Source organism: Mobula birostris, chromosome 3 (assembly GCF_030028105.1).
Source record: "Mobula birostris isolate sMobBir1 chromosome 3, sMobBir1.hap1, whole genome shotgun sequence".
Taxonomy (NCBI): domain Eukaryota; kingdom Metazoa; phylum Chordata; class Chondrichthyes; order Myliobatiformes; family Myliobatidae; genus Mobula; species Mobula birostris.
Genome location: NC_092372.1, coordinates 198,905,566 through 198,927,583, shown reverse-complemented (window position 1 = coordinate 198,927,583; position 22,018 = coordinate 198,905,566).

Below are 22,018 nucleotides of genomic sequence, written 5' to 3'. Positions count from 1 at the left end.
CTTTCTAACATAAGCAGCCCAAAACTGCTCTCAATACTGCAAGTGAGGCCTCACCAGTGCTTTATGAAGTTTCAACATTACATTCTTGCTCTTATATTCTCATCCTCTTGAAATGAATGCTAACATCACATTTACCTTCCTTACCACAGACTCAATCTGCAAATTAACCTCTAGGCAATCTCGTACAAGGGCTTCTAAGTCCCTTTGCACCTCAGTTTTTTGTACACCATACATTTCCTGACACTGTATTCCATCTGCCATTTCTTTTCCATTCTCCTAATCTGTTTAAGTCCTTTTGTAGCCTCTCTGCTTCCTCAAAACTACCTGCACCTCCACCTATCTTCATATCGTCTGCAAACTTTGCAACAAAGCCATCAATTACATCAGCCAAATCATTGACATATAGTGTAAGAAGAATCGATCCCAACACAGACCCCTGTGAAACACTACTAGTCACCAGCAATCAGGCAGAAAAGGCTCCCTTTATTCCCATTCTTTGCCTTCTGCCACTCAGCTACAACTTTATCCATGCCAGAATGTTTCCAAAGTAACACTGGGCTCATAGCATGTGTGGTATCTTGTCAAAAGTCTTCTGAAAATCCAAGTACCCAACATCAACCATTTCTCCTTTGTCTATCCTGCTTGTTTCTTCAAAGAATTCCAACAGATTTGCCAGGCAAGATTTTCCCTTGAGAAAACCATGCTAACTGCAGCCTATTTTATCATGTGCCTCCAGGTGCCCTGAGACCTCCTCCTTGATAATTGACTCCAACATCTTCCCAAACGCTGAGGTCAGACTAACTGCCCTATAGTTCCCTTTCTTCTGCCTCCCTTGAAGAGTGGAGTGACATTTGCAATTTTCCAGTCTTCCGGAACAATTCCAGAATTTAGTGACTCTTGAAGGATCATTACTAATGTCTCCACAATCTCTTCAGCCACATCTTTCAGAATCCTGGGGTGTACACCATCTGGTTCAGGTGACTTATCTACCTTCAGACCCTTCAGTTTTCCAAGAACATTCTCTCTAGTAATGATAACTTCACACACTTCATTCTCCCTGACATATGGAACTTCCACAATGAAAACTGATGTAAAATATTTATTTATTTCATCAACCATTTCCTTATTACCCATTAATACATCTCCAGCATCATTGTCCAGAAGTGCAATATTCACTCTCGCCTCTCTTTTATACTTTATGTATCTAAAGAAACTTCTGGTATCATGGAATTAAATACATTATATTTAATAAATGTTAATTTCTTGTTTCTCCAAATTCCCCTATGATACAAGTAGTCTGAAATTATATTTGTGTTCAGCTTGAAGCAGTGTATCACTAACAGAAAAAGTCTGAGGAAGCAATACTTTCAAAAAAGTTTGCTGTCCAGTAATTTCCAGTAATACCAGCATTTAGAATTTTTTAAATTTTAATTCAATGATGTAAGTCTGTTTATTCATTGAGTCAGATTCAGCACATTATGTTTCCCATTTCAAACTTGTAGAATTTTGAATAACTTCAATCTGTTTTTCTCTGAAAGCATTTGAGCCTAGAAATTCATTTACTCTAAGTGAGCCGCATGTAGTGAACAACCTACAACCATTTTGTAGGTTAACTGTACAATGTTCAGTGGTCTGTGAGCTCTTCCCTCCATTCTGCCAGTGACTAAGAAACAGGGAAGAGGGACTCTCAGCAGGACAATGCTTTAAATTAGTTGGATGAGATAGTTTATTGCTTCTTCACTGGAGCTGCTCAGTTTTTGAAAACTAATCGTGAAGACTCTCTGAGTGAACATTTACTCCATTTGACTGGGTGTGGCCACACGTCATATTGGTGAAAGATTTAGCAATGTCATAAATCATTGTTGTAAGCAACCCAGTCAATCTTGGATTTAGACAAACTGTGAGTGAAGGATGTTTGACAGAGGAACTTTTGAATTAGTTGCCAAAAACCACAGAAAATGGAGCAAATGAAAAATTAACTTCAGTTTTGTGTTTACTCTGGAACAGCAAGTGAACACTGTTTTGGGTGAAGCCACAATGAAATAATGTTGGGTTTCATATAAGTGCTGTGGAAATGAAGCAAACTTAGCATGTGGAAAGGTGGAAGGAAGGAATCAGAAAAAGTTCTCGCATTAACTTCACTTCCTTTATGATCTCAACACATCCCAATGTGCTTTATAATTAAAGAAATATTTCTTGAAGTCTAAATGCTGTTGCACTGCAGGGATGAATGTGGCGGGATGTGGACCCATAAGCAGTAAAGGTCTGGATGGAGCTTCCTTTCAGTAAAAATTTCCATAGAAAACTATACAATCTGACACTAACACATTGTGAACCTCAGTATATTTGCAACAGAACGCAGAAAATGAAGTTCAGCTGACAGTGAGGTACTGGTGCATCTAATCTCTGGTTCTGACTATCAGCCTACTTAGGAAAGCATCCATACTTCACTGACCCACTATGTCCAGAGCAGGTCCCTAATGCAGGCAAGCTCTGAGAGCCTTGAGTTCAGGCAACAATGTAAAACCAGGAGGATCAAGACCACAGCAACAAAAATTTTAGAAGAGAGTCAGCTACATGAGGAGAGACTGAATAGACAAGATCTCCATTCTCTAGAGTTAACAAGAATGGTAGGGGAACTCAACGAAAATACAAAATACCAGTAGATGTGAAATGATGGATGCAGAAAAAAAATGCTTGAGATACCTTAAACCAGAAATGTGTGGTTGGACAGTTTGAACTGAAATGACGGAAAACTTCACCACTTAGATAGTGCTGAATCTTTGGAACTCTCTATCACAGGAATCTGTGGGACTCAGTTTTTGATTACACTCAAAGCAGAAGTCTACATATAGATATTTTAGGAAGAGCATTATTGAGCTGCCATCTTCTCACTGTTAGCACCAGGCAGAAGGTACAGAAGCCTGAAGTCTCACACCACCAGCTACAAGAACAATTACTTCCCTTCAAACATTCAGTTCTTGAACCAACCTGTACAATCTCAATCACTACCTCTGTAGAGAAACACAATGTCTATATTGACCACTTTGTACTGCTATTAACAATTCTTTCATTCGAATTAGTCATAGAGTAATTCAGCATTGATAAAGACCCTTTGATGTTTATGCTGTCTTTCTTGTATAATTTTGGATAATTAATGTTTAATTTATGATTTTCTTGTGAACGTTGTGTCTCAAACCCAAGTGCCCATGTCACTGCATACCATGATGTCTATGCATACATACAAGTGTATCACTGATATGAAAATAAATTCAACTTCCACTTTTATTCTGTTGTTTCTCTTCCCACAGATGTAGCCTGACTTGGTGAGTATTTTCAGAATTTTCTTATTTTGTTTCAAACACCTGCTGTTTAGTGATTTTCACATTCAAGGTAAGTAGATTTTTGAGAAAGTATACAACAGGTTTACAGGAATGCAGAGATGAGGTTACAAATCAGACCATCCATTATCTTATTAAATAGCAGTGCAGATTCAATGGGCTGAGTGGACTACTCCTGCTTCTAATTGTACGTTTTATATAATCAATTTCTGGATATGAGCAGAATCATGGAATATAGGGCAGGAAAATGGTGTTTCATATACTGTAAAGAATAAGCCATGATCTTATTAAATGGTGGAACAAGCTAGAAGAGCCAAGTGGTCTAGTTTAACTCCTGTTCATGGGGAGACTGTCTTGGCTTTTCTTTACAATGACTACAGGATAGATTTTATGCCTGGGTACCTTAGTTCCTGTGCTGTGCCAAGCTGCAGTTTCATTATATGCTTCATTTAGATCAACTGATCCTCCCAATGTTTGACCTTGGCAGACTTGTCATCTGCCGTGGCGCTCCCATACACTTGACTCCCTTCCCACACAGTAAAAATGAAGCAAATAACTCTCTCAACTGTTACTGCTTGAGTGCTTCCAATATTTTCCTTTTGTAACACAATTTTATGTTATTTAATGGCACAACAATTTTCCTCAACATTTATTGCAGAAGGGCTCTTTTTAACTACCTCAGGGTGATGCCATTATTTTTATAGATTTATGAAGTGTTTATTCCCAGTCGAGACACTTTGGTGTGGTGTCATAGTCATAAGGGAACACAGCCAAGCAGGCTACAGGAACAGTAAGTTCTGTTCCATAGTCAAATCTTGGGCGGAAAATTGACTGGATCCTGCAGAAGCAAGATAACAGGCTGGTCCAACCACCATTTTGGATGAGAGCCTACCGCTGATGTCACAAGTTGTTAGATCACTGACCCGAGGGTAAGGCTGCATCAGGGCTGAGAACATGAACGAAAACAGGATAGATCGCTAAAAGATGAACTCTTGAACTCTTCAACTCTTCATCTCTCAATTCACCCCATTGTGGCTCTTGCACTTTGCTTGGCCACTGGACTTTCTCAGTAACTGCAATACCACCCCAGGGAACCATATGAGTGGCAGCAGATTGATGTGTAGGAATGCAATAGAACAGTACAGAAAGCACTGACTTTGAATGTAAAGAAAGAAAAGACATGGTTTCTTCTTGTGAAAACTTTCAGTATGATTAAAAATTATTTCGTTAAAATACTGCAATATTATATTCTATTTTCTGCTTTTATCTTTTCACTGCCTCCAATGATCTGTCTGGATGGTATGCAGAACAATTTGTGTCTCTTGGTATATGCGACGTTAACTGAAACCAAGACCAATCAACCTCAGAGATGAATCCGGCCCTGACTTTCGTGCTGAACCTTATGCAGTTTGAAAGGCAGAGCGGGTGGCGGTGGGGGGGCAGTGTGGTGAGTGAAGGAGTATGGGGAAAGGAAAGAGATGTAGAGGCTAAGCTTGGATAAGCTACAATCCAATGAGTTAGAAAGCTGACCAGGAAGGGGTGCGGTCTGTGTGTTTGGTGAATTGATGGTCTGCGGTTGGTAATCAGAGAGATGTGGGTTCAGCCAGAATGGGGCCTGCTGTCAAAGATGTAGCATGAGGTGGTTCCATGAGTTTAGACCCATTAATGGGATTAGAAAAAAAGTTACTTCAGGGCCTGATAATTCTGGGCCCTGTGATTAGTAGTCAGAAGTTGTGAGGTGCAAAGTGTGAATATGGAGCCTACAAATCAGTGATTGAGGATGCCTGTGGGGGCTATGAGAGCTTATTCATGTAACCCGGCCCTGAAGTCAAGACATTGATGCTGAAGATATTGGGCTTAGTGATTGGGAGATCTACACACTGCTGGAAGAGGTTGGTCAGATGAAGATTGTGAGATTGGGGAGGACAAGTGTGTGGTGATGGTAGTAAGAGTCAATTTCCTCAGATTTTGGAGACTTGAGGAAGGAAACTAAATAATTTTATGTATTAAAGAAGACTTAACAAAGGATTTTTTTTCAACTCAGACTGTCTTGTAAAATTGAAGCATGCAGCACTATAAAAGCTGGTTGGTCTGAGAATGCCCAATGGCAGGTGCATATGAGAGCAACATGTACTCTCACTGGACATGTTGTGTGACAGCATGTACTGGCATTACATGTTGTTCTGATATGCACCTGTTATTCGGCATTCTTCATTCCAAAACAGGGCTGTAAGGTAAATGACATCATCGCATGTACAGCTGAAGCAGAATATGAAGCGACAATCTTTACAGAGAATACCCCTGGAATGGGACAAAAGGCCTGGAGATCTTTCCAAGAATATTAGACTGCCGTAAGTGTGGAGCTGAACAAGATAACACAAGGTAAACAGATTTCTTGGCACCCTATGCTCTCTGCATTTCCCTAAATACAAACTGAAGCACTCAGTGACTGTTTAACTGAAATGTAAATAATGTTTCTTCAGCACTTTTTATACTCATGGAACATTCCAAACCAGGTCCTTTTTTAAAAAAAGAAATGAGCAACAGATCAAATATGCCCTCAAACTCCTATAGTTGTTGTCTTGCCTTCCTGAGCTGCAAACATTTCAATGCAAGAAGTATTGTAGGAAAACAGAATAATAGTACTGAAAATAAGGCAACTGGTTTACAAACAAGGCAATATCCAGTAAGGAACGGCTGTTAATAGGGAAAGATTGCAGATGACGAGTTGCATTATAAGAAGTGGACAAAAATGAAAAGACTGAAGGTGCTGTACTTGAATGTGCACAGTATAAGGAATGAGGTAGATGAACTTGCAGCACAGTTGCAGATTGGCTGGTATGATGTTGTAGGCGTCACTCAATCATGGCTGAAAGAAGATTATAACTGGAAGCATAATGTCCAAGGATACATATTGTATTGAAAGGACAGGCAGGAATGAAAGGGGGGCGGCATTGCTCTGTCGGTAGAAAATGAAATCAAGTCATTAGAAAGAGGTGACATTGACATAGGATCGGAATCGTTGTAGATAGAGATAAGTGATGTGCAGGGGTAAAAAGACCCTGAAGGGAGTTGTATACAGACCCTCAAACAGTAGAAAAGATGCAGCCTACAAATTACAATGAGAAATGGAAAATGCATGCCAGAAGGGCAATGTTACAAAAGTCATGGGGGAATTCAATATGCAGGTAGATTGGGAAAATCAGGTTAGTGCTGGATTCCAGGACTGGGAATTTGTAGAGTGCCTATGAGATGGCTTTTTAAAGCAGCTTGTGGTTGAGCCCACTAGAGGTTCAGCTATTCTGGACTGGGTGTTGTGCAATGAACCAGAATGGATTAGAGACCTTCAGGTAAAAGAACTCTCAGGGACAAGTGTTCATAACATTATCACATTATTCATAAAATTTGAAGAGGAGAAGCTAAAGTCAGATGTATTCATATTACAATAGAGTAAAGGAAATTACAGAGGCATGAGAGAGAAGTTGGCCAGAATTGACTGGAAAAGAACACTGGCAGGGATGACGGCAGAACGACAATGGCTGGAATTCCTGGAAGCAATTCAGAAAGCGCAGGATATATACATCCCAAAGTGGAAGAAGCATTCTAAAGGAAAGATGACTCAACCACGGCCGACAAGAGAAGTCAAAGCCAACAGGAAGTCCTGCTGAAGGGTCTTGGCTTAAAACATTGGCTACTTACTCTTTTCCACAGATGCTGCCTGGCCTGCTGAGTTCCTCCAGCACATTGTGCGTGTTGCATAAAAGCCAAAGAAAGGGCATATAATAGAGAAAAAAATTAGTGGCAAGTTAGAGGATTGGGAAGTTAGAGAGAAGTTTCTTGGGAAACTGAAGGGCCTAAAGATAGATAAGTCACCTGGACCAGATGGTGTACACCCCAGGGTTCTGAAAGAGGTGGCTGAGGAGATTGTGGGGCATTAGTAATGATCTTTCAAGAATCTCTAGATTCTGGAATGGTTCCAGAAGACTGAGAAATTGTAAATGTTACTCCACTCTTCAAGAAGGGAGAGAGGCAGAAGAAAGGAAACCATAGGCCAGTTAGTCTGACCTCAGTGTTCGGAAGATGTTGGAGTCAATTGTTACGGATGAGGTCTCAAGATACTTGGAGGCACATGATAAAATAGGCCATAGTCAGCATGGTTTCCTCAAGGCAATATCTTTCCTGACAAATCTGTTGGAATTCTTTGAAGAAATAACAAGCAAGATACACAAAGGAGAATTGGTTGATGTTGTGTACTTGGATTTTCAGAAGGCCTTTGACAAGGTGCCACACATGCTACAAGCCTATGGTATTACAGGAAATATTCTAGCATGGATAAAGCAGTGGCTGAATGGTTGGAGGCAAAGCGTGGGAATAAAGGGAGCCTTTTCTGCCTGGCTGCCAGTAGCTAGTGGTGTTCCACAGGCATCTCTGCTGAGAACGATTTTTTTTATGTTAAATCTTAATGATTTGTAATTAAGAATTGAGGGCTTTGTTGCAAAGTTTTCAGACGGTATGAAGATAGGTGGAAAGGCAGGTAGCATAGAGGAAGTAGAGAGGCTTAGACAGATTAGGAGAATGGGCAAAGAAATGGCAGATGGAATACGGTGTCAGGAAGTGTATGGTTATGTACACATTGTACTTTAGCTGAAGAAATGAAAGGGTTAACTATTTTCTACATGGAGAGAAAATACAAAAACTTAGGTGCAAAGGAACTTGGGAGTCCTTGTGCAGGATTCCCTAAAAGTTAACTTGTAGGTTGAGTCTGTGGTAAGGAAAGCAAATGCGATGTTACCATTCATTTCAAGAGAACAAGAATATAAAAGCAAGGATGTAAAGCACTGGAGAGGCCTCACATGGAGTATCGTGAGCAGATTGGAGCCCCTTATCTTGAAAAGGATGTGGTGAAACTGGAGAGGGTTCAAAGGATTTTCAAGAAAATGATTCCAGGATTGAAGCTTATCATGTGAAGAGCATTTGATGTCTCATGTGAAGAGCATTTGAGCCTGTATTGACTACAATTTAGAAGAATGAAGGGTGACCTCACTGAAACCAATAGAATGGTCAAAGGCCTTGAAAGATTGGATGTGGAAAGGATGTTTCCTATGGTGGGAGAGTCTAAGACCAGAGTGGTGACCTTTTGGAATGGAGTTGAGGAGTAATTTATTTAGCCAGAGAGTGGTGAATTTTGCACAGTAGGGGAAGTAAGGGTTTTGGGGAAAGGCAGGCAGGAGGAGATGAGTCCATGGCCAGATCAGCCATGATCTTATTGAATGGTGGAGCAGGCTCAATGGGCCAGATGGCCTACTCCTGCTCCTATTTCCTACGTTCTTATGTGGTATTCTTTGCCACGGGCAGCTGTAGAGACTAAGTCCTTATGGCAGAGGTTGATTGTTCAGGGCATGAAGGGATACAGGGAGAGGACAGGGGATTGATAATCATGCCACATTGTTCATGTTCCTTCTAAGTGAAATCCCAGTGTGCCAGGTCAGTTTAGTGCAACAAGCTTCTGGCACCTTTGAAATCAGAGGACATTCTGGTGCCCAGGACAACAGCATCACCCAAAATTGCAAACCTCTTTGCAACAAATAAGTTAACCTTTACAAAGTAACAGCAATATCAATGCATTCCTGCACTTGTGTATAGACCTCTGCATTTCTGATGCATCACACTGTGTGAAAACTCTTGAAATGTTTTATTTTTTTTTGAAATTATTTCTGAAACATAAACAAGACACTGAAAACAATGTTCAGCCCATCAAAATAGCTCCTTGTGATGTGAATTCTTATCGATAATCCATTTAATCCTGTACCTAATAAAATGGCCACTGATTATATGTTTATATCTTCTGCTGCTGTAGCCCATCCACTTCAATGTTTGATGCACCTCTGTTGTGATGTGTGTCTATTTGAGATCCTTTCATCTTTCTGTAAGCTTGAGACAGGCTGGCCATTCTCCTCTGACCTCTGTTATTAACGAGGCATTTTCACCCACAGAACTACTGCTTACTGTGTTTTTTTCATACTATTCTTTGTAAACTCTAGAGGCTGTTGTGTATGAAAATCCCAAAAGATCAACAGTTTCTGAGATAATCAAACCAGCCCGTCTGGCATCAACAATTACTCCACGATCAAAATCACTTAGATGACATTTCTTCCCTATTCTGATCTTTGGTCTGAAAAACAACTGAGCCTCTTGACCATATCTACATGCTTTTATATATTGAGCTGCTGCAGTGATAGGCTGATTAATGCTTATTTGCATTAGCGAGCAGGTGGCCTGGTGTACCTAATAACATTGCCACTGAGTGTACTTAACCATGTAAAAACATATCAGATCTAGCCCCCTCATATATCAATCAAAATATCATATTGTCCATGTTATTTTAAAGCATTGACCAGTTACATTCTACAGGTGACATGTCTGTTTCATAGTAGCATGGGTTTCATTTAATGTGAAAGACATTTTTGCATTCATGTCTGTACTTACCACTCCCAGATATTTTTGTTCCTACAACCTATGGACTCACTTTCAAGAACTCCTCATCTCATGTTCTCGGTATTTATTGCTTATTTATTTATTTATTATTTCTTTGTATTTGCAGAGCTTTTTGCACATTGGTTGTATTTCCTGTTGGGTCAAGACTTTCACTGATTCTATTATGGTTATTGGATTTATTGAGTATGCCCACAAGAAAATGAATCTCAGGTTTGTATATCGTGACATATGTATAATTGTGGGCACGTGGCCAAGTGGTTAACGCATTGGACTAGCTACCTGAAGGTAGTGAGTTCGAGACCCAGCCGAGGGAACATGTTGTGTCCTTGAGCAAGGCACTTAATCACACATTGCTCTGAGACGACACCGGTGCCAAGCTGTATGGGTCCGAATGCCTTTCCCTTGGACAATATTGGTGTCGTGGAGAGAGGAGACTTGCAGCATGGGCAACTGCCAGTCTTCCATACAAAATTTGCCCAGGCCTGCGCCCTGGAGAGTGAAGACTTTCCAGGCGCAGATCATTGGTCTCGCAAGACCAACGGATGCCTTAATCTGTAACTTGAGAATAAATTTACTTTGAACTTTGAGCTTTCGGGAACCGTAATCTTTTGTCTAGAACTGCCACCACCTAACCCCGTCTGACAAAAGTCTGGCCACATTTTGCAATGCCCCCGGATATCCTGTGTGTCCAGATGGGGCTAGGAGAATAGAGTTGTTTGTGTGTCAGCGTGGGTTCAGGATGAAGGTTCTTTGTGTCAGAGCAGGATCCGGAGATGCAGGGGATGGATGTCCTGTGTGCCAGAGTGGGGCCAGGAGATGGAGGCCATGATGGATACCCTGTGTGTCCAGGCAGAGCCAGGAGACTGGTGAATGGTGACCAGGAGAGTTGTCTGTGTGCTATTGTTGGGCCTGGAGATGCAGGCCGAGATAGATATCCCGTGTGTCAGAGTGGGGCTAAACAGGAAGAGTACCAAGAGTAAAACTTAAACCAGTTCGCTGATTTGACTAGACTAAGATTAAGTTCAGTAGGCCTGTCTTGCCTAACAGGCATAAGTAGCAGAACTGTAGTTTGATAACTGCAGTCAACATTAGCAAGGCTAATGTTTCCCCAGAACAGGATATATACCTAATCATTATATAACTCTGTTTTAGCCTGCATCAACATCAGTTAGAGCTCACAGCTCCACATCAATCACCACTGTGTAACAGTTTCAGGAAAACCAAGCGCAGCAACGCAGTGTAGTGGTTAGAACAACACTTTACAGTACCAGTAACCCAGGTTGAATATCCACCACTGTCCTGTAAGGAGTTTGTACGTTCTCCCCGTGTGCGTATGGGTTTCCGCCGGGTGCTCCAATTTCTTCACACATTCCAAAGGCCTACCAATTGGAAGGTTAATTGGTCATTATGAATTGTCCCTTGATTAACCTGGGGTTAAATCGAGGCTTCACACATCAATGTTGCTGGTGAACACAGCAGGCCAGGCAGCATCTCTAGGAAGAGGTACTGTTGACGTTTCGGGCCGAGACCCTTCGACAGGACTAACTGAAAGAAGAGCTAGTAAGAGATTTGAAAGTGGGAGGGGGAGGGGGAGATCCGAAATGACAGGAGAAGACAGGAGGGGGAGGGATGGAGCCAAGAGCTGGACAGGTGATTGGCAAAAGGGGTATGAGAGGATCATCGGACAGGAGGCCCAGGAAGAAAGAAAAGGGGAGTGAGGGGAAACCCAGAGGATGGGCAAGGGGTATAGTGAGAGGGACAGAGGGAGAAAAAGGAGAGAGAGAAAACGAATGTGTGTATATAAATAAATAACGGATGGGGTACGAGGGGGAGGTGGGGCATTAACGGAAGTTTGAGAAGTCAAGGGGTTTGCTGTGTGTCACAGTTCAAAGGGACTATTCTACACTGCATCTTATTAAATAAAAAATAAACAATTATTACTATTGCTAACATATATGCTGAATGCTCTACATAATGTCAATATGATTGTTTAATCTTTATATAAAATTTAGCCTAATTCCAGTTTTTATATAAAGGAACTGATGCTGTATGAAACCAAAGAATAGAAATTCTCAATCAAGAATGTTTTTTTTAGTTTTATCCATTCATATTGATAATAGCTTGCAGGTGTGTGCTCCCAGAAGAATCTGTAATTTTGAAATTATATTTTGTATTTCAACAGAAGTATTACCTTTACTATAAAGGAATTGATGCTATTTTTAAATCAGTGACATAGTGATATGTTGATTAGGGTCAATTCCATGTGTTGATGTTGAACTCAACATGTGCTGATGTTACACAGACAGTAATGTAGATTAAACACACAACAGTGACCAAAACTTTTCATATCCTCGATCAGCAGTTGGACTCCCAGTACAGAGGTGGATGGAAACCATTCCACATGTCTACATTTACCCACAGCCTGGGTCATAGTGCTGCATTACTTCAGTTTTATCTGTCGAGTAGATATGTTGCATGAAAGAATTTCTGCACTTTAATCGAAACTACTCACTGTACAGTCCTCCAACTGAAAAAAATTACTAAATTGCATTATGTCCAGATTAGATACTGATTACGTTCTGAGATTCCGTTAATGTTTGGGATGTTCTTATTGCTAATGGAGAACAAATTTGAAGAAGTCTGTGTGCTCTTTGTATAGAGTTTTGCTGCAATGGTACACACAGCGGACTCTGCTATAGCTTGGTGACTGGGTCAGCAAGAATTAGCTGCTATCAGCTGCCAACAAGGAAATGAAAAAGACTCTTTCCAGTCACATTTAGTTTTGCACCTTCTGCGCTGCTTTATTAAAACTCAAACATCTCCCTGTGTTTCCTCAAGTATGTAATCATCTCGGGTTCATTTTAAAAACACCTCATCGCCACTGTTATGTTTTGGAACAAAACATTTAAGCTCATTAAAAGGAAAAGACAGGAGTCTGAAATCAGAGGCTAACTTGTTTTTACTTTAAGCGAGGCATGCCCGTATCACATGGTAGCATCGTGATGTATGCAGTTTAGTTATTTTTACACGTAACCCAGGATGAATTATTTACACAAAGAATGCTAAATCAAAAACATAATTACAAGATTACTTAGATATTCCTGAAATACTAAATGCATAACAGTGATGATGACCATTTTCTATATATTTGCAGTCACTTAAGAACTTCAACTGGGTATTTCCTGGCAGGAGTCAATGCTGGTATCTGACACATTCTCTACATCAGGTGTGCATGAGTTGACCGAACTTTCTGTGTAATATGGACTAGACTGGATATCCTTCTGGAGCTTTGCTGGGAAAAAAACATTTTGAACAGAGGTGAGATCGCTGAGTGAAAGCAAGAGAAGACGTAACTCACTCAGGCTTGCTGACTGAGAACATGAGGCATCAATTAGCAGCAGCTTGGTTTTTGAACAGCAGCCAACCAGTGATCACGATTGATTGGCAAAAGCAAATAAAGATAAGACAGGAGCAAGCGGGGCGGCAATTGTTGGCATGGACAGTGTTGGAGTCGTTATTTCAGGCTTTGGCTCTTTGAGGCTTCAGTGAGGAGAGGCCTGTGTGGGAGAAGGCGATAAAGCTGTAGGTAGATTACTTATTCAGTTTATTTATTGTTTCCTTCTTTATGTTTGCACAGTTACAGCAGTAAGGATGCCAGGCAAGATAGCTGAATGCTCCTCTTGCAGGATGTAGGAAGGCAGGGAGACTTCCAGTGTCCCTGATGACTTCACCTGCAAGAATTGTATCTAGCTGCAGTTTCTAGCGCTCCGCATTAAGGAGTTGGAGCTGTAACTGGATGAACTCCAAACCATTCAGGAGGCTGAGGGGATGATAGATAGGACATACAGAGAGGTAATGGCACCCAAGGTGCAGGACACAGGAGACAGGATGACAGTCGGGAAGGGGAAAGGGTTAAACAGCCAGTGCAGAGTGCCCCTGTGGCCATCCCCCTCGACAGCTGGTATACCACTTCGGATACAATTGGAGCTGGGGAGATAAACCAGCAGAGGAAAGACAACAGCGATCATTTCTCTGGCACTGAGTATGGCTCTGTGACTCAGTAGAGGTGGGAGGAGAAGAGGTGAGCTGTGGTGATAGGGGATCCATTAGTAAGGGGAATAGGAAGGAGGTTCTGTGGACGAGAACAAGAATCCTGGATGGTATGTCACCTCCCAGGTACCAGGCTTCAGGACATCTCAGATCGAGTCTGCAGCATTCTTAGATGGGAGGGTGAGCAGCCAGAGGTTGTGGTCCATGCAGTGACATAGGTAGGAATAGTGATGGGGTTCTGCAAAGTGAGTTCAGGGATTTAGGAGCTAAGTTAAAGGACAAGACCTCCGGGGTTGTGACCTAAGGATTGCTACCTGTGCCGCGTACCAGAGAGGTCAGAACTAGAAAGATTATACAGCTTAACACATGGCTAAGGGGTTGGTGTAGGAAGAGGGCATAATATTTTTGGAATATTGGGCTCTCTTCCAGGGAGGGTGGGACCTGTACAGAAGAGACAGTTTGCACCTGAACTGGTGGGGATTAATATCCTAGTGGGTAGGTTTGCTGGTACTGCACAGTGGGGGGAGGGAGTAGGGTTTAAACTGGAGTTGAATTAGTGAGACTTGCTTGCAGGAGGGGCAGAACTGGCCCTCCATTCCAGGGTTCTGCTGTCTTAGACATGACAGAGCAGGAGGGATTGAAAAGGGAGAGGTGATATTACTAGTCAGGGAAATTTTTACAGCTGTGCTCAGTCAAGACAGACTGGAGAACTTGTCCAGTGAGGCTTTATGGGTGGAACTCAGGAATAAGAAAGGTAAGAAAATATTAATGGGGCTATATTAAAAACCACCCAACTGGCTTCAGGATTTAGAGGAACAAATCTGTAGCGAGCTCGCAGACTGCTGCAAGAAACATAAGGCTGTGATAGTAGGTGACTTTAACTTTCCACATATTGACTGGGACTCCCATACTGTAAAAGCACTAGATGGGCCAGAGTTTGTCAAATACGTTCAGGAAAGTTTCCTTACTTGGTACATAGAAGTCCCAACGATAGAGTGGGCAATACTTTATCTCCTATTAGAGAATGAGACATGGCAGGTGACGGAAGTTTGTGTAGGGGAACACATTGCATCTAGTGATCACAATGTCATTAGTTTCAAAGTAAATATGAAAAAAAGATAGGTCTGGGACACAGGTTGAGATTCTAAATTGGAGAAAGGCCAATGTTGATGATATCAGAAATGATCCGGCAAGTGTGGATTCGAACAGGCTGTTTTCTGACAAAGATGTACTTAGTAAGCAGGTGGCCTTCAAAAGTGGAAGTTTAAGAGTATAAAGATTGTATATGCCTGTCAGAAAAAAAGTTAAATGTAACAGGTTAAGGGAACCTTGTTGTTCAGGAGATATTGAGGTCCTGGTGAAGAAAAGAAAGGAGATGCATAGCAGGTATAGGCAGGTAGGAACAAATTAAGTACTTAAGGAATATAAGACATGCAAGAGAATACTTAAGAAAGAAATTAGGAGGTCTAAAAAAGGGTGTGAGGATTCCCTTGCAGGTAAGATGCAGGTAAGGATGTTGGTACGTGGCCAAGTGGTTAAGGTGTTTGTCTAGTGATTTTCAGGGCATTAGTTCGCGCCTTGGCTGAGGCAGCGTGTGTGTTCTTGAGCAAGGCACTTAACCACACATTTCTCTGCGACGACACCGGTGCCAAGCTGTATTGGACCTAATGCCCTTCTCTTGGACAACGTCAGTGGCATGTAGAGGGGAGACTTGCAGCATGGGCAACTGCTGGTCTTCCATACAACCTTGCCCAGGCCTGCTCCCTGGAAACCTTCCAAGGCGCAAATCCATGGTCTCATGAGACTAACGGATGCCTATAAGATGAAGGAGAAATCCTAAGGGATTCTACAGATATGTTAAGAGCAATAGGATTGCAAGGGACAAAAAATTTGCCCTTTGGAAGTATGCATGGAGCCAAAAGAGATGGGAAGAACTTAAGTTGATATTTTGCATCTGAATTTTCTCGGGAGACGGACACAGAGACTGTAGAAGTGAGGCAAATCAGCAATGAGGTCATGGACCCTATACATCTTGTGGAAAATTATGGTGTATAAATGCCCAGGACCCGACAAGGTGTTTCCTTGAATGCTGTAGGAGGCAAGTGCAGAAGTTATAGAGGCCCTAACAGAGATATTTAAATCATCCTTAGTGACAGGTGAAGTACCAAAGGTCTGGGAGAGGGGATTGTTCCACTGTTTAACAAAGGCTCTAAAAATAAACCAGGAAATTATTGGTCAGAGAGCCTGACATCAGTAGTGAGAAAATTATTGGAAGGTATTCTAAGGGATCGGATATACCTGGATAGACAGCGACTGATTAGGGATTGCCAGTATGGTTTTGTGTGTGGTAGGTCCTGTCTGGCCAATCTTATAGAGTTTTTCAAGGAAGTTACCAGGAAAGTTGATGAAGGCAAGGCAGTGGATATTGTCTACGTGGACTTTAGTAAGGCACTTGACAAGGTCCCGTTTGGGAGGTTGGTTAAGAAGGTTCAGACATTTGGCATTCAAGATGAGGTAGTAACTTGGATTAGACATTGGTATTGTGGGAGAAACCAGCAAGTGGTTGTAAATGGCTGCCTCTCTGACTGGAGGTCACTGAGCTATGTATGCTATTAGTACAGAGTTTTGCTGTTATTGTGCAGAGAGCAGACTCTGCTACAGCCTAGTGACTGGGTCAGTGAAATGAAGAGGACTTTTACCAATCACATTTAGCTTTTCACTCTCTGGTTTATCCAACCATGCTGTTTAATTCTGAAGCCACCAGAATTAAAATGGCAGATCTGCAGTCTGGAAGTTCAATTATGTGGTGATGCCCTTTTCAGTGATACATGATTGAACCCAGATTTTTCCCAGAGTGGTACGTGATAATGACCATTTTCTATTTATTTGCCGTCACTTAAGAATTTCAACTGGGTACTTCCAAGCAGGAGTCAATGCTTGGTATCCATCACACTCTCTACATAAGATGTACATGAGTTGACCCAAATTCCAGTGTAATATTCATTTTGGAACCTTGTTGGAAAGATTAGATTTTATTTTTTTCAAGGTGAGACCTTTCAAAGGTTCATTTTTTTTATTTTCAAAGTATGCACGTAAAATACAACTGTGATATTTCTCTACTCCAGATAGCCATTAAATACGGAAAGATCATGGGCATTGATGAAAGAAAGGACATCAACTCCCTCACCGGCACGAAAAAGAAAAGAAACAAAACTCATTGACCACAAAATCCTCCTCGCCGGAAGCAAAAACAGCCACAATAACAATCAATGACTCCCTACATGTAACAAATCACAACCCCCCCACTCACAGAAAAGAACAGCAACAGTGGCACCAAACCCCCAAACCCCCCTACCCCACACACAAAAAATTAACAGATCACCCACCCACCAATCACCCACAAGAAAGAAAACACCAAGAAACTGAAGGAAACCAATATAAAGTCAGTCCAATAATCACATAAATCTCAGAATATGGGAAACATGTTTTCATCTACCTGTGAGGAGAGTGGTTGCACAAACTCAGTCCTTCTGTTAAGAGTGACTGCCGACCCAGGTCTGAACACTGCTGATGCAGTTTGAACGCCGCCAATCCAGGGTCAAATACACCGATCTGCTGACCATCTCTGCTGGGAGCCATCGCTGACCCCTTCATATTCATCTCAGTGCTTCAAGATGGAGACATTCATGGCTCCGCGCCTCATCTCTGGCCTTTTCCATGAGTCAGCTTGTGTTCACAGAATTTTTTGGCCCACCCCATATCTGATCTCCATGAGGCAGCTCTCCAGACACAGCATAGTGCTGGATCCTTCAATCCAGATTCAAACTGTACATCGCAGGCTCCAACCGTTTCCGTAACACAAACAAGACAAAAAGAACACGCAGAAGGCATAGAAAAAGTGTAATGATTGGAAAGATTTGCTACCTAAAAGATGTCGCCTCAGGAATCGTTGTTTGCTGGCACCATTTTGATCAGAAGATGCTTTAATCTCCCTTGTCAAAACTGGGATCCCAATAATAAATGTACCATTACTTTCCTTCTATTCATTAGCAGTAAAAATCCCACTCACTAATATAACCTCCCCAGTCAGCCAGGTCCTGATCTTAGCCCAGGCATACCAATTGCCAACACCTAACTCCACAAGCTCTCTGTTGGCCTCTGAAATTTGCCAGACCTTGGGAAAGCAAAGCAGCCAGCATAGTCAAGAACTCCACCACCACCACCACCACCCCGCCCCCCCACACACACCCCAGTCATTCTCTCTTCTTACCCCTCCCATCAGGCAGAAGATACATAAATTTTAAGGCCACATATCACCAGACTCATGGATAGCTTCTATCCTGCCATTATCAAACTTTTTTTTTTTGCTTAGCATAACAGAACTTCCAATTTCCAGGTGCTGTACATTTATATTTCTTCCCCCCATGGATATCATCTATCAGAACACTTCCATCAAAGTATAGACATCATCACCACATCCTCTACAAAAGCCCTTATTAGTATAGCAGACAGGTTTACATCTACATAGTGTAGAAAAGGTTGCCATGTTTTATGAAAACTATTTGTTTTTAATTGTACCATACATGTTAAAAAGTCCAAAGGACTGTATTCCATGATTAATTTACACCAAGTAGAAAGTCCAGGAGACTTATCGGATATCCAACAAAGTAAAATGTTCTTCCTCGCACGAAAAGTCAGGATGTTAATAAGTTTCTTCTGATGTGCATTAATAATACGACTGCCGGGTAGGCTTAAGAGAAAAGACACTGGGTCCAGTTCAAGCTCCATCTTCAGAATCTTTTCCACTTCACCCAAAATATCACTCCAGTTACCTGAAGTTTGGGAGAAGTCCAAAAACTATGGGTGAGAGTTCCAATATTTCCTTTACATTTAGAACACGTTGGGGAAACCCCCGTCTTAAACTTTGAGAGACGATCTGGAGTCAAATGGGCTCTATGCAGAATTTTGAGTTGCAAAGCTTTAGTTCTATCACAAACTGAAATTTTCTTTGCATTATCACAGATGTCTTCCCATGTTTCAGCTGTAATTTCTACTCCCAGCGCTCACTCTCAAACCCTTCCCAGCTGCTCAGCCTCTCCACAAGAACATGGCTGGTTTGGTTCTTTCATTTGGAACAAAAAAAAAGACTCGGTATTAAAATGTCTAAGTTACAGCTTCCCAGTAGTCTATGGGGTCTGGACTTTCCAGACATCAAAAAATACCAATTAAGTTCCCTTTTATCTTATGTGATTGACTGGGTTTGCAGGGACCTCTCTTCAATTTGGCTGGACATTGAAGCCTCACAAACAAAATGCCCCGTTATTAATTTGCTTTTCCTCAATAAGATGAAATTAGTTAAGGAATATTGTCACAATCCAATAATAATTAACACAATCAGGGCTTGGAGGGCAGTGCGACAAATTGAGGGCAATGCAGTGAAAATATCACCCAATAACTGGCAGTCCAGATTTTCAGCCTGGCATACGATGATGTCTTTTAGTCAAATAGTATAGAAATTCAACATACCCAGCGAGGATCTTTTTTGTTTCTTTCAGATAAGAGATTATATACAGAAAATAACATCATTGTTAACTGATTTCTATAGTTCTGACATAGAAAAGAGGGTGTTTTGTTCTAAGGGTGAAGTCTCCATTAGTACTTTTTACAGCATCCTGAGGGAATGTTCTTGTGGAGAGGCTGTTACCAGACTTTTAAACAAAGCTGTCATGCAGTAAAAATGAAATCTTGTTTTCCAAATCTATCTTGTTGTGGCCCTTGCACTTTATTTGTTTACCAGCACTTTGTCTGCAGCACTATATTCTGCTGTCTGCTTTTGACTGAGGGAATCAGTGAATTGAAAGTTCCTTTCCCCTCACAGATGCTGCTCGACCGCTGAGTTCCTCCACCAGATTTTCTGTAGCTGTATTCACTTCTATGCATCACTATGTTTTCAATATATTATTCAACTTGTAAGACTGTGAATATGAACTCCCCTGTCTCGCTGTTCCTCAATACTATTTAGATTTGTTCCATCAGGTCTGCATTGCCTCTCTTCCCATCTTCTGACAAGGTGAATGACCTTGCGTTCCTCTGTAATTTCTTCAAGAGGCAGTGCCTCAGCAAGGTAGCATCGATCATTACGGACCCTCACCGTCCGAGGCAAGTCCTCTTCTCATTTGTACGATTAGGGAGGAGGTAAAGGAGACTGAACACATGCATTCAATGTTTTAAGAACATCTTCTTCCCCTCCACCATCAGATTTCTGAATGGTCCATAACCCATGAGCATGACCTCATTATTCACCTTTTGTACTATTTATATATTTCTGTAAATTGTAGTAATTATTATATATTGATTGGTCCACAAAACAACAAGCTTCACGATGTATATCAGCGATAATAAACCTGATTCTGAGAGTGAAGTCAAGAAACAAAGGCTGGAGTCGAATGTTTGAATTTTGACAATGTTGCAGATCAATTTCTCTCTCCACGGATGTATCAGAACCTGCTCAACCTACCTGCAGTTCCTTTTATTTCAGATTTGTAGCATTTGTTGGATTTTGCTTTTGCAATATTGTTGATCTGTCCTTCGGGGCATGGAAGCAGTGTTGCCCAGCAGATGGCAGCACAGTACTCCCACGTCAACTAACCACACAGAAGGGAAGAAAGAGTAGAATCTCACTGGCAAATCACAGCAGTATTCTGGACGACCTCAAGCTCTCGCCCACATAATACGAGTAAATTCAGGACTTCAGATTGTGCGTCCAAACAGGGATAGAATAAGGCAGGCATGTGAGGGAATGCTCTGAACTTGCCTGAATGAATACAGTTGCGAAATTACTCAAGAATCCTAAAACCAACTCTAGTCATTGAATCATAGAGTCATACATCATGGAAGCAGGCGCTTTGGCCCATCTCACCGATGCCAATCAAGATTCCCATCTAAGCTAGTCCCATTTGCCTGATCCTTATCCGTCTCAAGCAGAGGTTCCCAACCTGGAGTCGACAGGCCCCGTGCTTAATGCTGTTGGTCCATGGCATAATAAAGGTTGGGCACCCCTGCTCCAAATTTTTCCTATCCATGTACCTGTCTAAATAGCTTTTAAATGTTGTGTTTGTTCCTGTCTTTGGCAGATCATTCCATTTAGTAACCAATAACTGTGTGAAAATATTATCCCTGTGGTTCCTATTAAATATTTCCTCTCTCACTTTAAACCCATGCTCTTTCGTTCCTGTTTCACCACCCCTGTGAAAGGGAGTGTGTACCATTTACACCCCTATGGATTTCATTCACCTCTATGAGATGAGTCCTCCTCTTCTGCTGTACATCCCCTCCTCATTACCCAGTCAATCAAGTCCAGGCAGCACCCTCATAAATATTTTCTGCATTCCTTCCAGCTGCAACAGTACATTTCCTACAGCAGGAGGAACAGCACTGAACCTATTATTCCAAGTACGACCTCTCCAACATCTTGGACAAATGCAACATAACCTCCCAACTGCTGTACCCAGTGCTCTGACTACTACAAGGCCATCATGCCAAAAGGATAGAATGGCCCGATCTATCCAGCAACCTGAATATTTATTTTTTATGTCAGAATGTCTACTGTGTGTATTGTAGGGTAATGGAATTGCGAGATATGTACATAATTCACAACTACCGACATTGAGTTGGGATTTCGCTTCAAGAAACTGGTCTGACTTGATGACATTGTTACCTAAGGATTTTTAGCATGTTTTTGTGTTTAGATTTTGGAGTTCAATAAAATGTGTTATGGGTTTCATGAAACACAAAATGCCTCACTTTGTTTTACTTGCAAAAAGCTACATTGGTGAACCCAATGCTCTAGGATGATTGCAGGGTTAAAGGATATGTCGGCCAACACAGTCACTTTAGAACTGCCGGAGCTTTGGAAGCAAATTGACACCTCTTGGTTTGTACAAGCCGAGGCCCAGTTTGCTCTGCAAGAAATCTCCACTGACGACACCAAATTCTACTATGTGGTAGTTCACTCAGGAACTCCACAGCTGCGAGAGTGGTAAGTCTGCTTGAGTACCCACCTGAACACGATAAATACTAATCACTAAAACTCACCTTGGACTATCGGAATCTGAGCACACCAAACACATGCT